At 47.1% G+C, this 23,556-nt stretch overlaps 1 protein-coding gene and 1 long non-coding RNA gene across 2 annotated transcripts in view; one reads left to right on the top strand and one right to left on the bottom strand.

Annotated features, from left to right (window-relative positions):
* EPHB1 (EPH receptor B1) overlaps positions 1 to 23,556 on the bottom strand; it is a 466,953-nt gene that overhangs the window by 407,113 nt on the left and 36,284 nt on the right. The window lies entirely within an intron of this gene.
* LOC133249916 (uncharacterized) lies at positions 787 to 4,446 on the top strand. Its single transcript, XR_009737178.1, has 2 exons — positions 787 to 1,678; positions 4,129 to 4,446. It is a non-coding gene; the product is annotated as an uncharacterized LOC133249916 (long non-coding RNA).

The raw sequence follows: 23,556 nt of genomic DNA on the forward strand, positions 1-23,556 counted from the left end.
AGGGTAGGACTGGCAGGGCCCACTGTGGCTGCAGATTTAGGGTTGAGGCAGACCATCAGAGGGGTGGGGCCACCTGAAGAAGGGGACCACTGAGGCGGACAGCAGTGCAAGGTGGGGACAGCTGGGTGACACGAGATGGCAGTGTGCTGTCCTGGCATGGCCACTAAAAACAGGCACAAAAACACCCCTGAGGAGGGTTAAGTACAAGGCGCCAGCTCAGGATGGGGGCCGGGCATGTAATCTGAACTTGAACAGACCCTTGAAACCTTGGGGGTTTACTGGAAACCCATCCTTGGGCAGAATTTCAAAGACAGACATTGGGCCAAGAAGGCTGGTGAAGATCCAAGCTCATCCCGAGGTCCATGGACATGCATCAGCCCTCCAGAGCCTGACAAAGGATGACAGCTCAGCTCTGAGCACAGACGGAGCTACAAAAAGGTAAGCACGGTGACAGTTTTATTTTCCAGACTGTCAAGATTTTCACCATTTTATGATTTTTAGCCAATGTTACTCATTAAATGTGTAACAAAGGAGAGTCCATATTTATACCTTCGTTTGTAAGGATTAACATGTAAACAAATCTCAGATGTGAAACAAAGTACCCTTTGTCAGGCAGTGAAGAGTGACCACAGTGCCCATGGGTCAAGGCACTGAGGACAATGAGCATGGTTTGGCCCTCTGAACTGGCAGTAGCCCAAAAGACAAGACTGCAAAAGCCGAGGCAGCCCATGTGTACCCAGCCATGCACACAAATGTGCACAGAGTCCATTCACCAAGGAGGGGGTGCCTGTTGTCAGCAGAAGGTGACTACAGAAGGAAGGAATTTACAAAGGAGGAGGAAAGGGACTGAAGAAGGAGGAGGGAGAGAGAGATGGGGAGAGAAAGGGAAGGGGAAAGAGAGAAGAGGAAATAACCAGTGCGGGGCAAGGGGACCTCAGGGGAACAAAGGGGCAGTGGGGAGAGGAAGGGGGCTGCCAGGAGGAGAAGTAGGAAGGCAGGGCACCAGGGATCCATGCAAAATGGGCTGTGAGGACTGGACAGTGGAGGAAACCCCAAAAGAGACTCTGGAAAGGACTCTCTTCAGAAACCTTAGCCATTTTTGCAAACCTGTCACTGAGAAGCAGCATTAAGGAGCTATGTATGTGCCCTGCTTGGTAATCTCCCTGCAGCCAGACAAGGCCTGCCCAGCCCTGGGGAGCCCAGCACTCCCGGCTCTCTTCCCTAGACTCTGGAAGGACACAGAACCAGCACTTTACGTTCCAAACACATTTGGGCCTTCAGCCAGGAGGAAACAGGGCAATGATTCAACAGGGATGAGGGGAGAAGGGCAGCTTCTGATCCAGGCCCAGGCCACGGCCCATCCTTCCACTCTGATGCAATTTCCCTCCCAGCTGCTTCTGCAGGGCTGCCCCAGGTCAGGGGACACACACACACCCCCTCCTGGTTCTACACCAACCAGCCAGAGGGTCTGCTGCAGCTGACCCTGTTCCATCCATGAGGAGACTGTCCGCGCCCCCACCTCATGCCCACAAGGAGATCAAGCCAGTCAATCCTAAAGGAAATCAATCCTAAATGTTCATCGGAAGGATTGATGCTAAAGCTGAAGCTCCAATATTTCGGCCACCTGATGCAAGAGCTGACTCACTGGAAAAGATCCTGATGCTGGAAAAGATCAAAGGTAGGAGAAGGGGACAAAGGAGGATGAGATGGTTGGATGGCATCATTGACTCAATGCACATGAGTTAGAGCAAACTCGGGGAGATGGTGAAGGACAGGGAAGTCTGGTGTGTTGCAGTCCATGGGGTCACAAAGAGTCGGACACGACTTAGTGACTGAACAATAACCACATGCCTAAATGGCAGCCATGGGAGTGCTCAGGGAACGAGGAGTGGGATGGATCATGACCCCCAACACCATCAGACAAATCAAGACTCCCAGCTGTGCAGGCCCAGCAAGGTGGGCGGCCCCTCCCTGCTTGGGCACAACTCCCTGACTCCTAAGTCAGCCCCCAGGCCCCACAGACCCTTCTCACCTCTGTGCCCAGGACACAGCCTTTCCCTGCCCTGCACTCCCCATCTCCCAGCCCTAGAGAGCACTCAGTGAAGGCAAGCCCAGAGAACTCCAAGAAGACCCCTGAAGGCCTCCCAGCCTCATTTCTCCAAGCCCCAAACCAGGGTGGTCTCTCAAGGGGTCAACGTGGAGGGTGCCCCTCTTTCAGAGAAGGTCTCAGCAGCAGGCTGGCCCCTGTGGCCCTGGACGCACCAGGGCCCGCGCTCCTGTTCTCTCGGGAGCTCCACGTGGCTTTGATGTGGAGCAGCCGTGACATGGCAGTAACTGGGGGGAAGGAGCTTTAAAGCTGCTGTTTTAAATGACAGTCATTGTTCCTTGGCAATTTTATGATGAAGGAAAAGAAAGAAGCCTTTTAAGCTACAACGTAGCACATTAAAGAAGCCCTAGAGGATTGGGGAAGGTGGAAGGCTCCTAGGGGAGGAAGCTCCACACTGACATCTAGGCAGTCCCCTCCCCACTGCCCCAGAGCACAGCCACCAGGAGCAGCCTCCCAGCCAGCCATGGAGAGCAGCCAGCAGCCAAGACCACCCCGCTGCTGGGCATGGGCAGGTGCCAGGCCCCTTCCCAAGGCAGTGGTCCTTTTCCCCACAAAAGGAGCTCTGTGGAGCAGAGACCCAGGGGGCATATCCCTCCCCTCCCCCTCCCCCACCCAGCAGAGGCAGCACTAACAGCCCCAATAGGAGGCAGGGGTCATGGGCCATGAACCACAGGTGTGTTTGGTGTGGTCCCGCTGGGCTGCATCTCAGGAGGGAGCTGTCCAGCTGGGGTGAATGGCTTCTGACTCCAAATCTCCCAACTCTGCCCTCAGGATACTCCTGCATCCTCCCTGTGCCACTCACCCCTCTCCAGTGATGGGGAGACAGAGTTCTCCATCTCCAACCCCCAGGTCCACCTGCTGTCCACCCCCATGTATGCTGCAAACGCTCTGCAGCCTTCTCCCTGGGCTGGTGGCCCTTAAACTTCCCACCTCCAACTCTGGCCCCATCACTTTCCAGGATTTCTCCTCCTCTCTGCAAAGCTTCCTAGTTTATTCATAGCAGCCTGTGGACTAAAGAAAATAGTCATAACTTAAAAGTTGAGAGTTGTGTTTTATTTGTTGGGGGTTTTTAGGACTCCAAGAAGGGTGGGGACGGGGGGTGGGAGGAGTCAAGATATATAGAAGTTTGCAGCAAGTGGCAGGTAATCTGAACATCAGAAGATTACTGTTAATTAAGGAAAACCAGATGTCTCAAGTTAAGGAATTTAGCACTTTTCTATGAAAGGGAAGATGTAAGAGTCTGCTCTCACTAACATTATTCTTTTCATATGCATTTCAGCTATCTGGGGCCAGCATCCTGTGATTTGATTTTTCACATCCTTAGTTCCTCGCTCATCACAGGGAGTAGCATTGGGAGTGGTTGTTGCTGTTTTTGCTCAGTTGCTAGTCATGTCCGACCCTTTGCAACCCCGTGGACTGCAGCACACCAGACTTTCCTGACCTTCACAATCTCCTGGAGCTTGCTCAAACTCATGTCCATTGAGTCGGTGATGCCATCCAACCATCTCATCCTCTGTTGTCCCCATCACCTCCTGCCTTCAATCTTTCCCAGCATCAGGGTCTTTTCTAATGAGTCAGCTCTTCACATCAGGTGACCAAAGTATTGGAGTTTCAGCTTCAGCATCAGTCCTTCCAATGAATCTTCAGGACTGATTTCCTTTAGGATTGACTGCTTTGATCCCCTTGCAATTCAAGGGACTCTCAAGAGTCTTCTCCAACACCACAGTAGGAAGACATAGATTCTTTGGTGCTCAGCCTTCTTTATGGTCACATCCATACATGATTACTGGAAAAACCACAGCTTTGACTAAATGGACCTTTGTCAGCAGAGTAATATCTCTGTTTTTTAATATGCTGTCTTGGTTTGTCATAGCTTTTCATCCAAGGGGCAAGCATCTTTTACTTTGGGAGTGGTGGCAGCCTGATAAGCTTGCAGAATTGATAGGGGAAGCACACTGACTGAAACCGCCCACCCTGGCCAGGCCCTTTAGTAACCATTCACTTGAATTGTTTTATGACAGGAGATCCTGGTAAGGAATACGGAACTAATAAGCCACCACCAACCAGAAGAGTTCAGGAAAGGTCGAAAAGGAGACACCGGGTGTCCATCCACTTCCCAGAATCCCTCTCGCTAGCATCCATCTTGGCTGAGCGATGCGTGCACCACCAGGGAAGACTCTGAATTAGAATGATTGGCCAAAGACCACCCGGAAACTAATCTCATCACCATAAAACCCGAGACTGCTAGCCACGTGGCAGAGCAGTTCTTCTGGGTTCCCTTACCCTACTGCTCTCCACCCGGGTGCCCTTTCCCAATAAAATCTCTTGCTTTGGCAGCACGTGTGTCTCCTCGGACAATTCATTTCTGAGTGTTTTTGAGCCCAGTTTCGGGCCCTGGAAGGGGTCCGCCTTCCTGCAACAGAATCACAGGTATTGTTTTCCCTGGGTGCCCTCTGGGCTCAGAAATTCACATTTGGAGGGCCAAAATCACTTATGGCTATGATATCCTTGTTTATTGATATGGTAGGAAATACTCCATTTCTCAAGCCTTAGTCTAAATCAACGGTTCTCTAAGTGTGGTCATCAGATCAGCTCTGTTTATCCTCTGGGTGCTTCTGTCTGCTCTGCTCCTCTGAGACTCACACCTCCTGACTTATATGTGGTATGGCCTCCAAGAGCAGGCTGAGTCTTGCCTCTTTTGGCATCTGCCCTGTATCTTGCAGACACTCAACAATGATCTCTCATACTGGGCTGAAAAATAGAGACCTATGACTCCTGGACACACTTCCATCACAAAGAGACAATCTCAACCCACCAAAGGCCCTTCTGCTTTCTCAAGGAAGAACACACGAAACTTAAGGACTACAGATCATGGAGGAGCTTCCAGCGAGAGAAGCCTCACTCCCGAGCGGCTGGTGCCTTGAGGTTTGGGTTGGAGAGTGGCAGCCGACTGCAGCAGGGAAAGAAGCATGACAGCTTGTGACAATCTCCTCAAAGTCTCCAGCACTGTTATTGTATCAGCATCAAAATAGCAAGAAAAAGTTAGTTCTATTTTAAATTGTCAGTATTAACCTAATGCTGGTGATGAATGGAGTGTTGATGATAAATGGGGTGTTTAATAAAGATGAAAGCTCTGGCAGCCTAAGAGAAAACCTCCTTTGACTTAAAGTTATCGTCTTGATTAAAATTTCCATTTTATTATCCTAATCAGCAATCTTTGTTCAATGTGCTACAATCTCTATTTTTTCCACTTAGAGAGATAATTAACAACATCATAAACATATTAAAAGTAAAATGTTTATTAAAATTGCTCTGTTATCCATATTTAACTTATGTTTAGTAATGCCCCTGCCTCAAGACATGCCCCTGCCTCCCGGAGGATTTCCAGGAACTACCCATTGCTGGGAGCCTCACCCTATTTCCAAGGCCCCCAGGGAACAGCCTGATATCCTTGTGACAGCCCCTGGTCCTAGTCATATGTTCCTGTGTTCACAGCTTTGTCAATTTAACTCAGCTTAATTTCATTTCATACGTTCTGATACCTCTTTATGCAGAGACTAAGAAATTTACTCTTCTCCATGGCGAATGTGTGGCTGGGGTTACATGCTGACACAGATGAGAAACTGAGGGAAGGAAAATACATAAATCCCTCCAAATTAATCACCTCTGCATCTCTCTGCAAAGCAAAGGTTTCTTTGAATGAAAGCTACTTAATGAGCAACAGCCACCAGGCACCAGTGGGAGGAGGCCCAGCACCTCACAGGCTGGAGCCTGACTCTGGGCAGCACACCAGGACACACCACGTCTCCAGGCCACAGTGGAAAACTGTTTAAGTCTGATTTTCTTTTTCTAAAACGTAACTCTGATCCTTATCCAGACACAGAATCTGACTCCCCATATGGGATATCTGCTCCACACAATATGAAACACCAGGTTGCAATGGCCATCTTGGTCACTGAGGGACAGTCTTGGGAGGAATGCCCAGGCAAGGCCCTTCTGGGTCCCTAGTCCTGCCTTCCTCTTGAGCTCCTCATCTCAGGGCAGATCACCAGCCTCAGTCCACCCACCTCACCTTGTCCTCTACACAGGGCTGATTCTGCCTCAGGAGTGGTCCTCCCTACAGCCACCAGGAGTCCAGAGGGACGGCGAGAGGCCATCCTCCTGCAAAGGACTCTAGTTTAAAAGCACAGCTCTCATTTAACCTCTCTGAGGCCTGGTGATGTAAGCGTATCTCTGTAGTTTATAGATGAGGAAGTCAGGCTCGGGGTGGTTGGGCACCTTGCCCACATCACACAGCTGATGAGCAAGTAGCAGCTCATCATGCTGGAGTCCTGGTCCCAGCTGTCTCCCGGGGGGTCAACGCTCCAGCCTGCTCCTAGGATGAGTGGCTACATCCGAAGCAGGAGGGGACCCAGCAGCTCATCATACTGGAGTCCTGGTCCCAGCTGTCTCCCGGAGGATCAATGCTCTAGCCTGCTCCTAGGATGAGTGGCTACGTCCGAAGCAGGAGGGGACCCAGCCTCGTGCCACCTCTGTTGGCAGCTTGCAGAGGTTCTTGGGGACGGCCTCTCTGTCTGGGATGTGTTTTTCCATGATGTGTGGGTTTTAACCCAGGTCACTTCCAGGTATCCTGGAGCCTTCCACAGGGAAGGCTACGTTCCCTTAATCAGCGTGAATCGGCACGCTGACCCCAGCATACTGGCGCTGACGACACCCGGGGAAACTCAGGAAACGGCTATCCGTACAGGCCGGGAAGGGCCATTAATCTCCCTCCCCTGAAGGAAATGAAATCATTATGTCTGCAGCTCCAGAATCCAAAAGAACAAATTTCCTGCCAGGATAATAAATGGATTCTTTTGTACTCGCCTCGACTCCCGTCACATGACCCTCCTGGCCCATTCCTCATCCAGGTGACTTGGCTGGGTAAATATCCAGAGGTTTCAGTTTCAACTTCCAAAGCGGACCAGGGAGTGGCCCACCAGAGCCCTTGGCTGTCTTCCCTTTCTGCCCTTAACCTTTCCTTCCCCAAACACTGCCCGCCAAGGTAAGCAATCCCTTTACAAACAGGAACACTCCTGCCTTCAGCCAGGAGCAGGGTTTGAAGTAACTCTGTGGAGAAGACAGACAAAGAACCACTTTTCACTGACCAGGCATCGCGTAAGATGTACTTGGGAAACAACAGTGAATAGTAAATCTGGGCTGTAAAGCTCCCAGGGCCAGCAAGGAGCACAGAGCGATGCTCTGGAGGAAGCACGTGCAGGGAACAGTGCTGGCATCAGGAGGGCTCTTGAGGGGAGCATGATAGGCAGGTGGCACGGGGCTGCACTAACATTCTTCTGAACAGGGCCCCAGAGTCTTGTCCTGGCAGGTGGCAACGTGAAAGCAATGAACCACTTCATAATGGGCTTCTGTTCTGACATAACACTCAGCACCAGGCTTCAAAAATGCATCTGTATTTGCAGAGAAAAACTGTTGCTGGCTTAACACAACAGGAGCCATGGTGCCTGGCGAACAGACCCAGGGGCAACCTGTCCGCTGCTCCTTGCCCTCCTGCCCCTACACCCCCAAGAAGAGGCAAGACTGAAGCAGAGAAGAAAAAGCAAGTCTGGGGCACAGGTTGGCAGCACCTCTTCCCCAAGGATATGGCGACCTCGGAAAATCTCTGCAGACGGGAAACAACCACAGTCTTCACTCTAACCTGCACACGAAAGCCTCTGCCTCCTAAGTATGGGCATGTTGGGGGCAGGAGGTAGAAGCAGGGAGACGGACTAGCCCCAGTCATCTAACAGAGGCAAGAGTGTCTCCTCTGTGACAAAAAATGAGAGCTTGCTAGGCACTCCTGGACTCCACGAAAAACTATGACAAGTAAGTGCTTTGCAGTAAAACAGTGGCTAGAAATGACACGTGTCTTGGCAGGAAAAGTAAAACTGTCCTCCTACAGAGGCAGTGTGAGCACATACATGACTGCTATAGCCTGAGATCCACTGGATAACCTTCCTTGGGCTGGGATGAAGAAAGTGCTAGGTGATCTTGTCACTACCCATCTCAGCTTTCTGCCCCAACCAGAGAGCCTCAAAGCCACAGCAGAGGGTAAGGGACACTCCAGGATCACTCCTCTGGCCTCTGTACTGGCAGCTCATCACTCATACCTGTCATAGCTCTTGTCCACAGGATTGTAAACTATCTGTGTTTGTCTTCTTCGCTAAAGGTGGTTCTCCAGAGCACATTTCCTGTTTCATTTATCTCTGTATCTATAGAAAGATGGCTGGCTGGATGAACGGATGGATGGATGGATAAGCCAGATTACCAAAGGCATATTATCTTCATCAACCTCACATCTTAGAGGAAGAAATGAAAGCAATAATTATAAAGCACTACTCCATGCTGGGATTGTTCTGGATAACTTCTACATTTTCTCTTATTTAATTCACACAGCTTATCCCAAGAAGTGAGTTTTATTTCTGACATTTTACAGATGAGAAACTAAGAAGTAGTAAGGCAAGACACTGTACTTGAGAACCAAAGCCAGGTCTTTCTGAGTCCACATACAGCATTCAACTGGATTACCCCATCTGTCAGCCATCCTTAAGGTCGTAGGTCCAACAAACATAAGCTGGGCACCCACTGTGTGCCAGTATGATGCCATTCATTGAGGATCCAAAGGCAACTCCAAAAGTGGATTCAGACAGAGCTCTTAAGTAAGTAGGGAAGGAAACCCATGCTCTCCAGTGACTCTGCAGCCAGGAAAAACCTGATCACTTTAAAAAATATATGCAACCTGGTAGAGACTCAGGGCTGAGCAGAGGAAAGAGGTAAGAAGATACTCTTTTTTTAAAAAAAGCAACTATCAGTTCAGTTCAGTCACTCAGCCGTGCCCAACTCTTTGTGACCCCACAGACTGCAACATGCCAGGCTTCCCTGTCCATCACCAACTCCCAGAGCATGCTCAAACTCATGTCCATTGAGTTGGTGATGCCATCCAACCATCTAATTCTTTGTCATCACCATCTCCTCCTGCCTTCAGTCTTTCCCAACATCAGGGTCTTTTCCAATGAGTCAGTTCTTCACATCAGGTGGCCAAAGTATTGGAGTTTCAGCTTCAGCATCAGGCCTTCCAATGATATTCAGGACTAGTTTACCTTTAGGGTTCACTGGTTGGATCTCCTTGCAGTCCAAGGGACTCTCAAGAGTCTTCTCCAACACCACAGTTCAAAAGCAACAATTCTTTGGCACTCAGCTTTCTTTATATCCAACTATCACATCCATACATGACTACTGGAAAAACTATAGCTTTGACTAGACAGACCTTTGTTGGCAAAGTAATGTCTCTGGCTTCTTAATATGCTGTCTAGGTTGGTCATAGCTTTTCTTCCAAGGAGCAAGTGCCTTTAACTTCATGGCTTCAGTGACCATCTGCAGTGATTTTTGAGTCCTCCAAAATAAAGTCTGTCACTGTTTCCATTGTTTCCCCATCTATTTGCCATGAAGTGATGGGACTGGATGCCATGATCTTAGTTTTCTGAATGTTGAGCTTTAAGCCAACTTTTTCACTCTCCACTTTCACTTTCATCAATAGGCTCTTTAGTTCTTCTTCTCTTCCTACCATAATGGTCATCTGCATATCTGAGGTTATTGATATTTCTCCTGGCAATCTTGATTCCAGCTTGTGCTTCATCCAGCCCAGCGTTTCTCATGATGTACTCTGCATATAAGTTAAATAAGCAGGGTGACAATACACAACCTTGACATAGTCCTTTCCCTTTTTGGAACCATTCTCTTGTTCCATGTCCAGTTCTAACTGTTGCTTCCTGACCTGCATACAGATTTCTCAAGAAGCAGGTCAGGTGTCTGGTATCCCCATCTTTGAAGAATTTTCCAGAGTTTGTTGTGGCCCACACAGGCTTTGGCATAGTCAATAAAGCAAAAGCAGATGTGTTTTTTTGGAACTCTCTTGCTTTTTTTGATGATCTAACAGATGGCAACTTGATCTCTGGTTCCTCTGCCTTTTCTAAATCCAGCTTGAACATCTGGAAGTTCACAGTTCAAGTACTACTGAAACCTGGCCTGGAGAATTTTGAGCATTACTTTGCTAGCGTGTGAGATGAGTGCAATTGTGTGGTAGTCTGAACATTCCTTGGCATTGCCTTTCTTTGGGACTGGAATGAAAACTGACCTTTTCCAGTCCTGTGGCCACTGCTGAGTTTTCTAAATTTGCTGGCATATTGAGAGCAGCACTTTAACAGCATCATCTTTTAGGATTTGAAATAACTCATCTGGAATTTCGTCACCTCCACCAGCTTTGTTCATAGTGATGCTTCCTAAGGCCCATTTGACTTCACATTCCAGGATGTCTGGCTCTAGGTGAGTGATCATCCTATCGCAGTCATCTGGGTAATAAAGATATTTTTTGTATAGTTCTTCTGTAACTATAAAGCAACTATAAAGCTGGGCAAAAGTGGCAAAGACAACCATCTCAGCACTTTGAACCTTTACCAAAGCAACCCGAGAAGTGTTTATGTCTCAAAGGCTGAACTTTGGGTAAGAATGGGAGAATTTGTGATATTCATGCCTAGAGCCACTCCCTGCTCTCCATTTTCCTCTGAGCTGGACTGATAAGGAGGTTCTGCCAGAGAAGGAAGACATGAGAACAGCAGATCTTTGAAGTCACAGAAGACTTGGATTTGGAGTGATTGGTGATGCCCAAGTCCAGTATCATCGTCACCACAAATGAGGATCTCGGCAGGCAAGGCTGTAATAATGGCTGAGGCTGCACACATGTCCAGCGAAAACCAGAGAGAATCCAAGATTCCACCCACGAGCCCTAAGACCGTGCCTGTCTGTACACAGGAGAAGCAAAAGTCCCACCGGGAAGTTGAAGCTGAAGTAGGTCTCAAAATGGTCTGAACGCTTTCACCTACACACAGATCCACCAGCAGAGAATGGAAGGTGAACTGGTTCAAAGTGTTTGAGCACAACTTCCGTCTAATCACTGGAGGACCACTAAGCTACATAGATGGAGGGGCTACCCCTAGGAAACAAGACTTAAACTTAAAAACAAAAATCAAAAAATAAAACCTGAACCAACACATCAGGGGCCACACACCCCAGGGGAGACAGATTTCACAGATTTAACCCTGGCACGTTACAAAACAGACCTATAAACAAAAATAGTAACAACAGCCTTCAAGGGGGAAAGAGATAATATATTGACCTAAACGTCTAGTTTTCAATGTTTTAAAAACATATGACACGTCAAAAAACTGGGAAAGTGTGTCCCATATGCAAGGGGGAAAAAAAAGTCTCCCAATGTTGGAATTAGCAAAAACTTCAAAGTAGTTATTATAAATATGTTAAAAAATAGAGGAAATCATGTTTAAAAGTATTATGATAACTACTAATCAACAGATATTTTCACTAAGGAGACAGAAATTATAAAGAATGAATTAGATGGTAAGTCTGGAGATGAAAAATGCAATAACTGAAATGAGAAACTTCCTGGAGGAGCTTGACATAAGATTCTTCAAACTGGAAAAAAAAAGGAAAAAATCAGTGAACTTGAAGACAGGTCGATGGAAACTATATCTAAGAATAAACAAAGAAGATTAAAGTAAAAGTAACAGAACCTCAGAAATCTGGATAACACTTAGCACACCAATACACATTTGATGAGCCTTCCAGAAGAAGAGTAAAAAGGACAAAATTTTTGAAAAATAATGGCTTAAAACTTTCTGAATTGATGAAAAGCATTGATCTACACACAGTCAGGAAGCTCACTGTGCCCAAAATAGGGTAAGTATAAGGAGACTCACACATAGATACATCATAGTCAAATGTTTAAACATCATAGTCAACTGTTTAAAAGACAAAGAGAAGATTTCTAACCCAGCAAGAGAAAAATGACTTATCACATACAGAGGAACATCAATATGATTAATACCTGATTCTTTTCTGAAACAATGGAAACCCAAAGGCAGTGGAATGACATACTCAGAATATCAAAATGAAAAAAAAAAAAAAACTGTCAAGCAAGAATTCTATATCCAGCAAAAGCAAAACTATCTTACAAAATCCCAAAGGCAAAATACAGACATTCCCAGATAAACAAAGAGAGAATTCATTGTTGGCAAACCTGCCTCAAAAAGTTAGAAAAGGATGTCACGCAGAACGGAAGGAAATGACATCAGAAGTAACATGGAAATGGAGGAAGAAATAGAAAGTATTGGGTATGGTAAATATGTTGGTTGTAATAAAAGACTCTATAAATATATTTTTCTCATGTATTCGTTCAGTGTCTTTTAAAAGCATAAGATTATATAATCATTATAACATTATGTTGTTGAGCTTGTCACATCTGTAGCTGGAACAGGTACAACATTAACGGCATAAAGGAGAAGATCAGGACACTACTTCAAGCAGCCTATTAAGGGTGGGGGGCGGTGGTGGTAAAAGATGGAGACAGCGGGGCAGCCCTGCAGGCAGGGAAAACTGAACAGCCCAAAGTGGGCAGCCAGAAATACCACATCTGAGGACAAGCCAGCTGTCTGGTTGGAGGGCTTAGAGGGTAGAGTTGGAAGAGTGAGCTGCAGGTAACACCTAAGGAGGCCCAGGGAAAGCAAGTGGCTTGCGGATCTTAGTTCCCCAGCTAGGAATTGAACCCAAGCCAGGGCGATGAAAGTGCCGAGTCCTAAACACGGGGCCGTCAGGGAACTCCTGGGTTTTGTTTTTAAGTTAGAATAACTGACTTTTCCAATCAGTGCCTTTGGAAGGGTCTTATGGAACTGAGGTGGCACAGGTCCTGGGGGGAGTGAGCCTTGACAGGGGGGGCTCTGGATGGGGTGGCATGCAAGAGTGAGGCTCGGATCAGGGAGGTCTCCTAGGAGCCCACTCTAATGGTATGAGGTGATCTCCATGACATCCTCTGAATTTATTCTCACCCTGAGTCTCAAAGTCTCTGCAAATAAGCTCAGCAAGGTATAAAGCAGTGAGCGAAACCCTGTGGGGTGGACAGCTAAAGTGAATAAGCAAGGAGGAGAATTTAAATCAATCTATACACAAAGCTAAACACTCCAATAAGCACCTCAAATTCTCTAATTTAAGCCTAAAAGGAGATTTTATTAAACCCATTTTATAGAAGAAGAAACTGAGGACACACTGGTCCACAGCCACACAGAGAGTTCAGGGCAAGAGCAGGATTCAGATGCTCACGTGCCTGACTCCCCATGCACACTGCTCCCAGACTCAGTCACTCTGGTGAGAAGGTAGCCACGCCAGAATCAGCTTTTTAATCAAACAAACAGGGGAACTAAGGAGAGGAGAGCTCTTTAAGCCAGAGTTTCCCCATCTCCTCCTAGGAATCTCTCCTCCCACAGCCCATGAACCTGTTGAGATTCCCCAGGAAGCAAAACATCTGGACTTAGCATTTCTCCCAGCCACCCAGCCCTACACTGACCTGCCTGAAAATAGCCCCCCTCAGAATGCAGCCCAAGGGACCAGAACTGCGAGGAACTGGGACAGGACACCCACTCCTTCAAGGTGTCCAGGCTGGATCTGAACATGCCGGCAGAGCACCTAACAGGGATTTAGAAATGTCCTGACCACTTCTCACATCAGAGATCTTCCAGAAACCATGAAAAGACCCCAGGATGGGCAGGAACCACAGCCATGGTGCAGAGCCATGAGTTCTGCCCCTTCTCAGCACACACGTCCTCTCTTGGCCAGGTGGGAAGAGAAGCAGCCAGAAAGGGGAGCTCTGAGAGCGTGGGAGACAGGGAGGGGGCCTGTCCTCTGGAGAGAGCCCCAAGATGGGGTTTGAACACACCCCTCCCCCCGATAACACCTGCAGTCAGCAGCCTGAGGACCCTCACCACAGTAATGAGCTCATCAGAAATGGGCCTAAGGGCTGTGAGCTGCCAGAGCCAACAAAGTCCATCCCTGTGCCAGGAGCTTTGAGGGGGGACTCTTAAAGGGAGGTGGCTCCACATCTGTCACCAAAGGAGCAGTCGAGGGGGAGGTCAACGGCATTTACAACGTGGATCAGTTCTGCACCCTGTAAAACAGCATCCAGATTACAACCCTCTCACCAACTTCATAAAATACATTTTATTGGTATTGTTATGGTTCTGAGTAAAACAACTGCATAAAATTTTTCCTACTCATGAAGTGGATGTTCTGACACACTTACTTGAAAGACAGAAACCCAATTGCCAAGGCCCATTTAATTAGGCATATGCATTGAGAAACTATTTTTTAAAGGACAAGGGCATATGCGGGCTATTTGTGGGGCTTTAATTTAGAGGTTTTTAATGCATCTGAGAGCCAAATTGATTTTATTTGGCCTGCACACCAATGTAAAGTGAAAAAAAAGGCATTTTTTGTCAACATTTAAAAATTGGGGATTACCCTAGAAAATCCAGAAGACAAGGCAATGACCATACAGATAGATAGGGCACTTAGATGGTAAAGAATCTACCTGCAATTCAGGAGACCTGAGTTCTATCCCTGGGTCAGGAAGATCCCCTGGAGAAGGGAATAGCTACCCACTCCAGTATTCTTGCCTGGAGAGCTCCATGGACAGAGGAGCCTGGTAGGCTACAGTCCATGGGGTCATAAACAGTTGAACATGACTGAGTGACTGTCACACACACAGGGCAGGGGCTCATCAGTTCACATGGCCCCCAGAAGGCAACTTCAGCTTATGAAGCCTGTGTGTCCCCAGCCCGCTTTTGGGCCCCTGCTTTCAGATGAACCCCAGACACTTAGATCACAGTCTACCATAGGCAAAGTCCTGTGCCGGGCACCATGGGAAACAGTAAGGCCTTGTCCCGGAGCACTAGTGACTGGGAGACACCCAGATAGGCAGACATACAGAAATAACTGATCCAGAAAAGAATGCGTCTCAAGCAATAAGGCAGACACCAAGTGGAGATAAAGAGATTTCTTAGGGAGAGACAGAGGACTGATCAGATCAGATCGGTTGCTCAGTCGTGTCCGACTCTTTGCGACCCCATGAATCGCAGCACGCCAGGCCTCCCTGTCCATCACCAACTCCCGGAGTTCACTCAGACTCACGTCCATCAAGTCAGTGATGCCATCCAGCCATCTCATCCTCTGTCGTCCCCTTCTCCTCCTGCCCCCAATCCCTCCCAGCATCAGAGTCTTTTCCAATGAGTCAACTCTTCACATGAGGTGGCCAAAGTACTGGAGTTTCAGCTTTAGCATCATTCCTTCCAAAGAAATCCCAGGGCTAATCTCCTTCAGAATGGACTGGTTGGATCTCCTTGCAGTCCAAGGGACTCTCAAGAGTCTTCTCCAACACCACAGTTCAAAAGCATCAATTCATCGGCACTCAGCCTTCTTCACAGTCCAACTCTCACATCCATACATGACCACAGGAAAAACCATAGCCTTGACTAGATGGACCTTTGTTGGCAAAGTAATATCTCTGCTTTGGAATATGCTATCTAGGTTGGTCATAACTTTCCTTCCAAAGAGTAAGCGTCTTTTAATTTCATGGCTGCAGTCACCATCTGCAGTGATTTTTGAGCCCAGAAAAATAAAGTCTGACACTGTTTCCACTGTTTCCCCATCTATTTCCCATGAAGTGATGGGACCGGATGCCATGGTCTTCGTTTTCTGAATGTTGAGCTTTAAGCCAACTTTTTCACTCTCCTCTTTCACTTTCATCAAGAGGCTTTTTAGTTCCTCTTCACTTTCTGCCATAAGGGTGGTGTCATCTGCATATCTGAGGTGATTGATATTTCTCCCGGCAATCTTGATTCCAGCTTGTGTTTCTTCCAGTCCAGCGTTTCTCATGAGGTACTCTGCATATAAGTTAAATAAACAGGGTGACAATATACAGCCTTGACGAACTCCTTTTCCTATTTGGAACCAGTCTGTTGTTCCATGTCCAGTTCTAACTGTTGCTTCCTGACCTGCATACAGATTTCTCAAGAGGCAGATCAGGTGGTCTGGTATTCCCATCTCTTTCAGAATTTTCCACAGTTTATTGTGATCCACACAGTCAAAGGCTTTGGCATAGTCAATAAAGCAGAAATAGATGCCTTTCTGGAACTCTCTTGCTTTTCCCATGATCCAACGGATGTTGGCAATTTGATCTCTGGTTCCTCTGCCTTTTCTAAAACCAGCTCGAACATCAGGAATTTCACAGTTCACATATTGCTGAAGCCTGGCTTGGAGAATTTTGAGCATTACTTTACTAGCGTGTGAGATCAGTGCAATTGTGCAGTAGTTTGAGCATTCTTTGGCATTGCCTTTCTTTAGGATTGGAATGAAAACTGACCTTTTCCAGTCCTGTGGCCCCTGCTGAGTTTTCCAAATTTGCTGGCATATTGAGTGCAGCACTTTCACAGCATCATCTTTCAGGATTTGGAATAGCTCAACTGGAATTCCATCACCTCCACTAGCTTTGTTCATAGTGATGCTTTCTAAGGCCCACTTAACTTCACATTCCAGGATGTCTGGCTCTAGGTCAGTGATCACACCATTTTGATTATCTGGGTCATGAAGATCTTTTTTGTACAGTTCTTCTGTGTATTCTTGCCATCTCTTCTTAATATCTTCTGCTTCTGTTAGGAACTGATGGGGTTCCCTAAAGAAAGGCCACTCTTCTGCTTTGCGCCAGGACCTCCTGGTGGGATGCCCCAGGGTCCCCAGTGAGCTTTCAGCCCAAACCCTTCCTTAGCAAATCCTCAATGAAGCAGAAGCACACTCAACCTCTCACTTGTTTATTCACCAAAGGGTAGCCCAGGACACAGCAGAGTCACTGGGAAGCTTTTTCACCCCCACACCAACAGGCCCCACCAGCTATGGAGTTGAGCTTCCTTCCTTTGGGGGGTGTCTGGTCATGGGGACATGGAAAAGACTCATCAGATGGATCACATTACTCACTGCTATCCACTGATGCCAGGCCCTGCCCCAGGACACAGCCTCTCTCTCCAGGGCCACCTACTATATTGGTCATCCTACTTGGGCTAGCCTGACATGAGGTCACAGCTCAGTCAGGGGCCCAGGATCTGGCACCCTAAGCCTTGTGCCTGGGTGTCTATGAGCTGAGTTGTTTTCAGGACATGCTCCACCCCTCTGCCTTGTAACTTAGGCATCCATCGTATTCTCTTCCCCAGGACTCACCCACTTCCACTCCAGCCCCACAGCAGCAGAAGCTGGCAACACAGTCTGAACAGCCAACCACAAAGGAACAGACTCTAAAAGTATAGGTGAAACTCAGATCAGAAGTTCTATCTATGAGACAGAATTAGTTATCAGCCAATGGCTCTGCTCAGTTGGTAGAGAATCTGCCTGCAATGCAGATTCCTGGGTTGGTACAATCCCCCGGAAAAGGAAATGGCAACCAACTCCAGTATTCTTGCCTGGGAAATCCCATGAACAGAGGAACCTGGTGGGCTACTGTCCATAGCGTCACAGAGTCGAACACAACTTAGCAGCTAAACCACCACCAATAACAAAAAGGTAAAGTCATGGAGGTGCCCACCGAACACTGATGCCATCAGCACACACAAGGCTGCAGAATCAGGAGGCAGGAAAGACAAGTAATGTCTTGAGCCCGAAAACTCGAGTTCACAACCTAATCCTGTGAGTTCCAGAGTGTAACTCTGCCTGTTAACGCCTCTGCATCTGTATAAAGGTAATATCTTGGGGTTGTATACTGAGAAGCAGGGCTTCCCAGATGGCTCAGTAGTAAAGAATCCACCTGCCAATGCAGGAGATGCAAGAAAGGCAGGTTCAATCCCTGGGTCAGGAAGATCCCCTGGAGAAGATAATGGCAACCCACTCCAATATTCTTGCCTGGAAAATTCCATGGATACAGAAACTTGGTGGGCTACAGCCCATGTGGTCGCAGAGACAGACACGGCTGAGCAACTGAGCACGCATATTAAGAAGCAAAGAAGATAACACATATATAGCACTTAATACACTTAGGCACCTGGCATACAGTCTGCACTACATAAATATTCCTTCTCTCTCACCTGGACATTAAGTGATGATTAATGGTGGCTCAGATGGTAAAGCAAAGAGTCGGACACGACTGAGCGACTTGACTTCACTTCACATGCAGTTTAAAAACTGATCTACTTGAACATGTTTCAGACTACATCTAATTATTTTGTTCTTACTGTTTTTCAATAGAATCTGCCTAGGAGTACAAAGTTCCCCTTTATTTTCTAGCTTCAAAGTTGCATGTGAGAAAGCTGCCCTCCTTTTAAATATATACTTATCTTGTAATTAGGGTACAACACCACCAGGTGGCGGTAGCTGGTTGCTCAGGCCTCATTAAGCTGGAAGACACATGATTTGTCTTAGATCCAGCTACAACCATGAATTTTCCAGATATTAAATTTCAAAGAGCCAGAAAGGCTACATGTGATTGATTAGAAGATGCTATTAAGTGAAGGTTTTTTTTTTAGAGAAGAGAGCTAAGCAATTATTCTCCCATGACTTTCAAGTATACCATGAAGTTTTAAACGTGGGCAACACTAGATGACAGACACTAGGAAGAACTGATTGACCAACAGGGTAACAACATTTTAGCATAAACTTCTAGGAGAGTCTTAGGGAGAAGCATCCAGGTGATGTCCCCAAGAACCAAAATAATCCCAGGAAAACTAAGAGGGCAAAAAGGCTGGGGCAGGAAGGAAGCCACGGTTTCCCTTTGGCTCTGCTCCTAACACTCTCGAGACTCTGGCCACATCACCTAACTTTTCAGTTTCCTCTGCTGTAAAAGGAGGAAATGATCTACTGTGGCTCCTCTGACCTCAGCCCCAACAAACCTTCCATCTTTTTTTGCGACATCTCCCTATTCCCCAGGCTGGGCCCTACATGGTGCCAACAGCTTTCTCCACGTGAAGGCAGAACTCAGACCACAATCTCAGGAGGCCAGCTGCATTTTCAAGCTACAAGAAACCTGGGCATGAGGGTGCTAGGGACCAGAGCAAGGCCAAAGCATGGTCCAGGACCGAGGACTACCTAAATCCTGAAGCAAAATCCCACTCAACCAAAGCCCTTGGTCTGTGTTCCCCATCACATGAATGAGCTACTCATGTTCCCCACTTTCTTTCTAAATTTTCCTTGTTTGGAAACTGGTAAAAGTTCCACCAAACAGCCCTAAACACCCAAGTCGTATCGGCTAATTCTCAATCTTCAGAGACCAGAGGAGAGCTTTCTTTAGGATTTTGTTCCTTTGATAAAGCCATGCTTTTATAGATACAAGCTACCCTGGGTTGGGAAGATCCCATGGAGGAGGACATGACAACCCACTCTAGTATTCTTGCCTGGAGAATCCCCATGGACAGAGGAGCCTGGCGGGCTACAGTCCCTGGGGTCACAAAGAATCGGACATGACTGAGCAACTAAGCACATCATGGCCTAAACAAGCTCCAGGCCAAAATACTCTCTCTACTCACCATGAGGGGCCAGCCCTGAGGGCATCATGTCCCACCAGCCCCACTTCATGGGGGCTCCAGCAAGGTCTGCACAGGAAGACTGGTTACCCACTCCTCTGCCACATCCCAGGGCAGCCAGAGTCATTCTGCAAAGCAGCCTGAGGCCTTGGTGTTCATCCTTAAGTTTATATCAACAACATCTGCATCCATGTGAACCAATGATGACAGTCAGAGATCCTTTAGAAGTAAATTAGATTTTTAAAACATCTGTTTCTGAAAAAAATTAACCCCGATTTTTAAAACATTCATTTGCTTTCTATAACAAAAAAGACATGCTAAAGCTCAAACATATAATCACAGAATAGAGAACATGCCTTTTAGTTATGGAGTGTTTGAGAGAATAGATTATTTTAATCTTTTTAAAAGAAACATTTTACAAATAAGTCTCAATATGCCCCTGACACACTGGTTCCTAGGAGTCCCTTAGATGAGCTGGAGTCACTGTTTCTTTGCGGGGACACCCTGACACCCAGCCATGTAGACAACTAGCTACTCTCCCTTTTCAATATCAGCTTTATGAGTCAGAGCTAAGGGTGGATGAGTTAAGAGAGAGATTCACTGATGAGTAATTTCAACTCATCAGTTAAAGTCGTTTACCTCAAGTCATCAGAATATTAAAATGATAAACCAAGCTTTTAATAACAGTACCCTCTTCTATAGCTGAAGAAACAGTATTTTCTTTCTTTAGACAAATCTATTCGACATTAGTCACTTGAGAATTGGAAAGGCAGGCGAGCTCAGATTTCTTTTCCGGCCAATGAATTAACAGGAAGAAGAAGGTAAGCGGCTGCATAATGAAGACATTAACTTTCTTATCTTGATTAAACTTGGGCTGATTCATATTTACAGTTTTTTTAAAGCCCATGTTTAATATTTATAACCAAAATACTAACAATGCACGTACATGTTTTTGTTAAAATGTGCTGTTGTTGAATGTAAATATTCATAAATATGCAGTTTTAATCAAGGAAAATAGTTTGACGGTCTGTTATTTTGGCTGTACTTTATTTGCCTAATAAAGTATCATTTTAAAAAATGCACCAAATGTATATCATACCTCTGTTAGATTGGAGATGGTTTGCCTCTTAATTTACAAAGATCTGCTTCGATTTGTGCTTAATGAAAATACTGAAAGACTACTACATTTTCAAATGCAAAATTAAAAATAGAAAAATGAAGCAATTCTTTAAATGCACTTTTTAAAAAAGCTGCATCTGACTGATGAGAAACAAGGGGCTAAAATCCATTAGTAAAATTTACTTTTTAATTGAAAAGAGCATAATAGATGTTGAAATCATGCTTTGCATTGACCATTGCTGTCAATTCAACCTGAGAACAAAGGGAGACCATGCTTTAGGGGGTGCTCAATGTCGCCAGTGTGCCCAGAGGGACCAGGGTGGCTGGGCCGGGCAGGGCCCAGTGGACAGCTCTCCCTGGGGCTTGGGAGGGGAGTGTCCCACCCCTTCTGTCTCCAGCCAGCCTATACATCAACTTCTGCCTTCAGACGAAATGCCCACAGAAGCTCCAAACTGTTAACTCTAACCCAAGGTTTCACGAAAACCTCATTTATGGAGAACCTTGCCAACTCTTGGCAGAGTGCCAGTCACTTCTGTGTTTCGACCAACACAACTCCCATGCAGCAGCCTCCAACCTGTGGCCAAAGGAGCCCACAGGACGAGGCGACAGCAACCTCAAAGGTCTGGTGAAAGAGATGATGGTGCGGGGGCAAAGAACGGCTGGAGCCCAGGGGAGCCTGGGAAACCCTGACACCACTTTCCGGTCCTCCTTCCCCAGACAAGCCCTTCCCTTTACAGAGCCGTCCATGAGGCTCAAGGGCCTGTCACAGTCAGCCTCATGGTCTGTCCCACCTGACTGGATGAATCAGGTGCAAGGACAGAAAGAACACAGGCTTTGAAGCTACACAGTCCAGGACTGGATTCAGCTCTCACCACTTCCACTCGCCTTGGTCATGTGGCCTCACCTCCCCGGGCCTCCAGGACCTCATCTATAGAGAGTTGTGGTCAAAATTCAAGGCAATGCAGGTAAAGACACCAGCCCAGTGTCTGGCTGCACTGTCGGCATCAATAATGTCAGGTTTACACACACACTCTTGTGTTCTCATGAGCAACCTTCCACAGAGCTGGAAGCAGCCATCACAAGGGCTGGAATCTGAAATCTACCAGCATTCAACGCTGTCCAGCCTGGAGAAGGGGAGGGGTCTCCAATGTCCTGGCCCCAGCCCCTCAGGGATGGGTTTCTCCAGGGTCCCCAGCACCACATGCCAGCACCTCTTAGCTCAAGCAGGGGCCCAGCCAAGGCACCACCACCGGGAGCCGCACAGCTGCACGGGCGTCAGCACGGCTTCACCTACAGTCACCTGGCCCCTGACAGAATCAAGAAACGGATGCCCAGACACCTTGTGGAAGCCAAGAGAGCAGGCTGCCAACCCACTCTGCATGTGTCCAGCCAGCCAACCGTGAGAGAGTATCTCTAAATTACCCCCTGCTCACTTGACTGAGGAAGTAGCATTTGTTTTTATTTTCTAGGACAGACAGTCAATCAGTCGTATGTGACAAAAATAAAGATAAATACCACCCATTGAACTTTAAATCAAAATGCTAATCCCAAGCTGACTTCTCTGTCAAGGTCTGACACTGAAGTAATTCAGCGGGCTTTGATTATGCCCAAAATTAATGCTCTGTTGGAGACTATGTCTATTAATCACAGATTCTGATGGCATGTTCATGCTTCTCCACTGGGTGACATCCCAAACTGTCCTGGTGGCCAGGAGACCTTTAGCTGGGTGTCCTTAGCTCACATATTATAAGGCAACATCCAAACAGGAGGATCCAGAAAGACCACTTGATATTTACATAGTGAAAAGGCTCAAAGGGTAGGGTCATCCCTAAGAAGAAGCTAGATGGTGACATGTTCTGAGCATAAAATGATGGCAAAGCATTATTCTATCTTCACTAAGGACCAAGCCAGAGAGGTTTAGGGTGGTCAAACTGAGTTCGGTAGAAAAGAACCCAGAGACGAGCTCACACACAGATTCCCAAATAACCAGAAAGCGCATCCCAAACGACCATCTTAAGTCAAGAGTTTGGTTTGTGTGAGAAAAATAGAGCTCTTGTCTCCAGAGGTCCGCTAGAAGGGACAGTTAGGGATCCAGGTTATAACACCAAATGCTCATTTCATCTCCATAAAACCCAATCCCTAAATCTCCCATCAGTCTGAACCTCTCACTCCACATGTATCTATTGATCACTTACTGTGTATCAGGCTCTCGTCCAAGCATTTGGGATATGTCTGAACAAAACAGTAAGATTTGCATTCTAGGGGATGAGGCGAGCCCTCTGGCCAGGCCTTCTCATCTCTGCCTGGAATGACATGGAAGCCTTCGAGGTGGCCTTTTCCTTCTGTCTTAGCAGCCTCCCATCCATCACCCGCACAACAGCAAGAGCGACTTTCTCAAATATAAACTTGACCCAAATCCTCCAGTGGTTCCCTGCTTAAGACCGAGAGTCCACACTTCTTAACAAGCTCCTGGGCAGGCCTCACAAACCTCCACTGCTTGTCCCTCCAAATTCAACTCACGTTTTTTAAAATCTTATTTCTTATGGCTGTGCTGGGTCTTTGTTGTAGCCCATGGGCTTCTCACTGCGGTGGGTTCTCTTGTTGCAGAGCACGGGCTCAGTAGTTGTGGCCTCAGGCTCGGCTGCCCCAGGGCATGCGGAATCTTTCTGAGCCAGGAATTAAACCTGTGTCCCCCTGAAACCACTGGACCACCACAGAAGTCCTCAACTCACTTGAGAAATATGGGCGGATGGGAGCAGCTCAGTAGACACAGTGCTGGTCAGCCCCGGCCAGCTGTTGGCTGTCCATCTCCACTCCACATCCCTGCTCTTCACCCATGAAAAACCTCCTTCAGCTTCAAGACTCAGCTTCAGGGCAGCTCCTTTCCGAAGTCCT

Source organism: Bos javanicus, chromosome 1 (assembly GCF_032452875.1).
Source record: "Bos javanicus breed banteng chromosome 1, ARS-OSU_banteng_1.0, whole genome shotgun sequence".
Taxonomy (NCBI): domain Eukaryota; kingdom Metazoa; phylum Chordata; class Mammalia; order Artiodactyla; family Bovidae; genus Bos; species Bos javanicus.